This window comes from Piliocolobus tephrosceles, chromosome 1 (assembly GCF_002776525.5).
Source record: "Piliocolobus tephrosceles isolate RC106 chromosome 1, ASM277652v3, whole genome shotgun sequence".
Classification (NCBI taxonomy): Eukaryota; Metazoa; Chordata; class Mammalia; order Primates; family Cercopithecidae; genus Piliocolobus; species Piliocolobus tephrosceles.
Genome location: NC_045434.1, coordinates 25802110 through 25808035, shown reverse-complemented (window position 1 = coordinate 25808035; position 5926 = coordinate 25802110). Strand labels below are relative to the sequence as shown.

The window sequence follows — 5926 nt, the reverse complement described above, 5'->3', positions numbered from 1 at the left end:
TTTACTATATACCGCGCCTCAGAGGCCGCGCGCCCCGCCCACTAGCGGCCCGGGTGGCCAATCCCGGCGCGGGGGGCGGGGACTCGGCCCGAGGGGGCGGGCTTGGGGTTGGCACAAAGGAGCCGCAGGGGCTAGAGGCGCCGACTGGAGCGCGGGGCGCGGGGCGCAGAGGAGGTGGGGGCGGCAGTGAGGGACGCGCAGGCAGCGCCTCGCAGCCGCCTCCCACCTCCCGGCTGGGCGCGAACCGCCTCTTCTGTATTGGGGTGTTCCGCACCTGGGTCGCCCGGAGCCCCGAGGACCCCGGCCAGGCAGCCATGGCCCAGCCCCCACGCCTGCCCGCCCGCGCTTTCGGCCTCCCTGGCCTGTGGGTCCACCCCTCCTGGGCCCTGGCGGGCTGGGGAAAGGTCACTCCGGGACGCCAGACCGGCTAGGACTCTGCCCAGCTCCGCCCCGCCTCCAGCTCCTGCACCTGCCGCCCCCTCGCACTCCCCGCCACTGCGGTTGCAGTTCCGGCCCTTCCCTCTCCTTACAGGCCAGCCCAGCCGGCAGCCCGGGTTCCTGACTGCCCGGCTGTGCCCCTTGTGGGCGGCCTGAACCACCTCGAGCAGGACAATTGCCAAACCCACCCAGGCGGTAGCCCGGAGCTAGGGCTCGGGAGGAGTAGCCCGCAGTGAGTTGTCCCGTGTCAACCGGTTGCGACTCACGCCTAGACCCCACGCAACAATATCTGCACGTGACCCAGCCACCGAGGACTTTCTTTGGTGCCAGGTCGGCGGCGGGTGTTCTCGTTGGCATGCTTGTATGCCCCCGTGGGGGTATCGATCCCTTTGTTCTGCTGTAAAATTCTTGGAGCCAAAGGACTTTTGGGAAAACCTAGCGCATAGGGCAAGACGTTGCAGACCTGGGGCATAGAGTACCCCTTCCCGCCCGTTATCCGCTTGTTGCTGGAAAGCCAAACTCTTGGTTTCATCCCCCTGTTATGAGCCCCCGAGCAGCTTTCTACATCCCTCCGAGGGCAGTGACACAGCAGAAAACGCCGGGCTGCTTCTACTTCCCCTGTAGAGAAGCCCCATCCCCAGGGGCCATCATGGCCCATCTTGATGTCCCAGCCCCATATCAGAGAATTTCCCAGTACCAGGATGCTTGTACTTGTCCTGGCCACCCTTCTGTCCCCAAGGTCAACCTCGCTGGCATAAAGACAAGCCCGAACTGATTAAGAATGAGCATTTTTCTAATCTTCCAGGCTCGCCTGTAGGACCTGTGCAAACCTGAACCTTCCTGAAATTCCGGGGGCGGGGCGGGAAGCGACCACCTATCCACCAAGCCCCAGTGGGGGAGGCTGCAGGGCTCTGTCAAGGGCAACCGAGAGAGAGAACAGCTTATTGAGAGAGGAAGCCACCTCTTGTTTAGCCCGTCATGTTTATGTTGGAAAAACCCCAGCTTGGTAGTATGAGAGCTGCAGGAAGAGGCTGCACCTGCGGATATGAGGCCCCTGGTCCCCTTCAGGCAGAAGTTACCTTATCAAGGAGTTTCCAGAAGGACAGGCTGCTGGGAAGGGTATGTGTTGTTGACTGCCCATTACTGTAAGAGGAAGGAACACCTGTGAGCAGAATCAGCAAAAAGAGATGAGTGGGGGAAGGGTAGCATGGAAAGGGATGAGGCGGTTCGGGGAGGCAGTGCTGCCCTTACTTGTGCCCATTCCGTTCCTTTACCTCACCCTTGATTCCCAACCCCCCTTCCAGAAGAAGCATATGGTAAGACAAAATATGTAAAGAGAGGCTCCAGTGACAGATTTTCTTTTTTCCTAAAAAAGTGTCCTACCTTAGCTCTTCAGAGGTGTAGCAAACACCCGGTAGACTGATGCTTGGTCTCTAGTCTTTGATTTACTGTCTTCCTCTAGGAAATTTCTTCCCCTCTCAAATTTTAGGTCCCTAGCTCTGCTCATCCCCTCTTCCCTGCAAGGAAACTCTTCACAGGTTCTGATAAAGTCCTGAGGGTCACATCTGCGTAGCCAATGCAGCAACTCATCCTAAGCCAGCCTCCTCCAGGCTTCCTGAAAACCTCCTGGTTTCCACCCAGACCTGGGATTGCTGCTGGAGAACATGATCTCAGTCCTATAGGAACCAGATTGATCTTAGTAGCTCATCTCAGACTCCACTTGCCCAGCCACTCCAGACCATCTGGAATTGTACCACCCATCTAACCACTTCACCACACAGAACAAGCTGGTAAAGACCTACATTCCCATTCCCAGCTTCAGAACATGCATGCTAGCTGGGTGACCTTGGGCAAGTCACTTGTTCTCTCCAGGGCTGTTCCCTCAGTCATAAAATTGAAGTGATACATTATTGCAAGGGTAGAAGGAGAGATATGGGAAAGTGTTAAGCACAGTGCCTGGTGCATAGCAAGAGCTACTAAGTAGCTAGCTTAATTATAATCAGCTGTTTCCATTTGACCTTGGCTAACCTTGGGGCTGTTGCTATGACTTTGTCACCTTCCCACTATGATACCCACCCCCTACCAGGACTCTGAGTTCCCATCAGGCCCTAGAAGGTCACCCTGATGCATTCCCCACCCTCTCTGCCACCTTTCCCCTTGCTTTCCAGTGCACTTCCTGCTCTGTGACCTCCTCCAACTCAAGTAATGAATAACTCAAGCACGTTGTGTCCCTTTGGGCTGTGCTGAGCTGGGCTTTTGTTCCAAGGCCCCTTCTGTGAAGGGTGCTGTGGCAGCAGGTTGAAAGCGGAACATGTGTGGTTCTCCAAAGGGAGGGGTACCCCGGCAGGTGGAGTGTGTGGCTGGGCGTGGAAGAGGGTGTGGACCATGGGGAACTAAGACAACTTTTCATTCAATGCCTATGGAAATCCAGTGCTTCTCTGCAGAAAGGAGAAAGAAAGTATTCAGTTCAGTTTAAAGGCTCAGGAGGAAGAGAACAATTTCTAATCCCTTTTTTCAGTGCAGGCTGGGGAAGAGGGATGGTTCTGGAGTCCTGTGATTGGTTCTGCCCAAGGTTAGTGCTCTGTGTGTGGGTGGATGAGGGGAAGCAGGGAGCAGGAATGGCAGGAGAGTGGTGAGAGACCTCGGTCCCAGTGAGGATGACAAGTTCTAACTCAGAAAATGACTAGATGCTGTTACCATTGAAGGAAAATCCACACTGGAGGCAGACAGCCTGGCAGGTAAAAGCAGGACAGGGCAGTCCTGTTTGTAGCAAGGTGGCCAGTCAGAAGCTGGGCTGGGAGAAGAGGCAGGACAAATCAACCCCTAGCAGTAAGATCCTTCTATTCAAGATCAGAGAAGCTAAAGTGAGGGTTCCTGCAAAAGAGAGGGTGCAACTTGGCAGGCTGCATGAGGTCGAACCAGATTTGAAAAACAGACCTTCCCCTCTTTGCCCCTCCCCAAATATTGGCTCTCTGAATCTCTCTGCCAAACACAGTGCAGACTGCTCTGCAGAGGGCTCCGCAGGGCTGAGCTGCCAATCCCACCTTCACACACGTGCTCACTCACAGTGGGGTTCTGTTCGGCCAGCCCTAGAGTATTTTAAGTACAGCGTGGAGGGGATGAGGGTATGTGTTGCATGGTGACTCATCCTGGCAGCAGAAACTATGTTCAGTGCAGAGAAAAATGGCTCAATGGCAGGCTCTGTTTGCAGTGGAATGCACAGCTCTGCAATGGAAGACAAAGAGGGCTGGGAGAGGGCGAGCACTGGGAAATGCTGTGGGACTTGCCACCTTGGCCAGGACATGCATAGATGCCTGGGTTGCACCTAACATGGGGCTGGGCTGAGTGCCTTACCCATCCATCACAGAAGGATGATGGACTTTTCCGGGGCTTCATTCTGTGCTCCACGATGGTCCCGGCCTGTTTGACAGAAAACCAAATCATTCTCCAAAATGGTTCTGGTTTCTAACAATAATTTAGCACTGCTTCAGTTTAGACCCTATCCCTTCGCTTCTTTCATTTGAAGGCATTCTGTTCTGGCACTTTCCTATTTTACTGGCTCTGGAACCAAATCCTTGTCTTGTGTGAGGATGTAGTATGGAAATATCAAAAAAGCACCTTTTTTTTTTTTTTTTTTTTTTTTTTTTTGCTGGGGATGTTGGTAAGCGGACCATTCCTGTCATCGGTGGGAGTGGTAGGTTACCCGCTCATCACCTTGGTTCCCAGGCCTTGACTAGCAGACTCCCAGAAGTTGTTTTCTGCTATGCTGTTTCCTGTTTCCTAAGAGGAAGTCCAGAAAGCATCCCTGATATAGTGAGAATACTGGGATTTCTCTCCACCTGCCATGTCCTTTGCCAAATTATTAGACGTGGATAGTTGAGGTAACCAAGGCAGTCACAGAAAAGAAGACACACAGAGAATGATTTTTGTTTGGTTTGTTCTAGCAGGACCACAGAGGTGTCTGGTCTTTGTAATAATCTAAACGTACTTGCATGATTGGTAGGTGGTAGGCCTGAAGGCCCATGGATAATTGGTGCTAAACCATTGTTAGAGCTTTCAGACTTAGCTTGCCTGCTTTTTTGTACTCCCCCAGTGGGGGTTAAATTTGTTGAATTTGGTTTTTTTCCTTGGAAATTTGGCACCAACCAGCACTTCCTGTAAGCTTTAAAAAATGAAGTTCCTTTCCAGAATTTTCCATCTGCTTAAAAGGCAATGAGCAGACACCTTTCTCAGAGGCTAATCTCAGTAAGAGGAAGTCCCACGGCATCATTCCCCTGGCAGAGGCATGGTCTCAACAGCCCCAGAGACAAATGTAGATGAAAGAGGATCTGAGGTATTTCATGATTCCTCTCTTGCTGGACCACTTGGAGTCTTCTAGAGATAAAGAGGAATGTCTATTTTATGGTCTGCTTGATCTTCAGCTTCTTTCAGCAGCTTTTGTTGAGAGCCTAGAGGTAGTATGTAGTCATTGTAGATAAACTCATTGTGTATTAACACTGAAGATAATATCAGATATCCTCTAGTACAAACTCCCCTCTCCTGGAATAAGGTAGCTGGTCAGTTGGCCTCTCGTTGAACACCTCCAGAGACTGTATACTCCCTATCTTGCAGCTCTCTTTCCGTTATTGGGAAACTCTGGGCTAAATCCTAGCTCCTTGTAACTTCTGTCAAATCCTAGTTCTTGCCTTTAGAGGAACAAAATGCAACCCTGGTGTATCTTCCACGTGGCAGCTCTACATATATTAGAAACATCCTTTGTCTCCTTAATTTTTACTTTTCTGAGTAAAAAATCTCCTATTTCTTCAGTACTTGTGTGAGAAACTTTCCAACCCTCTCATTGTACTTGTTGCCTTCATCTGCATGATTTCTCATTTGCTCATGTCCTCTTTAAAGCAGGTACACTGGTTCTGAAGAGATCAGAGTTCAGTGGAGCTAATGGTTGTGTATGATCTGGACATTATCATCTTGCCAACTACTGTTATCACAAAGCTATGCCTGAAGGGGTGGCCTGCCCCTCCACACCTGTGGGTGCTTCTCGTTAGGTGGGATGAGAGACTTGAGAAAAGGAAATAATACACAGAGACAAAGTATAGAGAAAGAAAAGCGGGACCCAGGGGACCAGTGCTGTGTTTTCAGAGGACCCACACTGGCACTGGCCTCTGAGTTCCCTTAGTATTTATTGATAATTATCTTTACCATCAAAAAGATAGGGGAGTAGCTAGAAAATAGGATCATTGTAGGGAGGAAATCAGCAGTAAGACATATGAACAAAAATCCCTGTAACATGAATAAGTTAAAGGAAAATGCTGTACCTTGAGATGCATATGCGAACATCTCCATAAACCTTTTAGTGGTATTGCTCCAGCAAGCCCCACCTTATTCCTAAAGGCGGTCTTCTCCTTACTCAGTAAACAAAGCACACAATGGGTTTTACCCAGAGATGTTCCAATCCCAGGGAGGGGCAGGATTTTTAACCATCAAGCTTCTT

General features: G+C 51.0%; 1 long non-coding RNA gene across 1 annotated transcript; it reads right to left on the bottom strand.

Moving 5' to 3' along the window:
* Positions 1–1410: 1410 nt before the first annotated feature.
* On the bottom strand, positions 1411–2191 carry LOC111539268. Its single transcript, XR_002730622.1, has 2 exons — positions 1822–2191; positions 1411–1600 (listed from the first exon to the last, which is right to left on the bottom strand). It is a non-coding gene; the product is annotated as an uncharacterized LOC111539268 (long non-coding RNA).
* Between the last annotated feature and the right edge of the window lie 3735 nt (positions 2192–5926).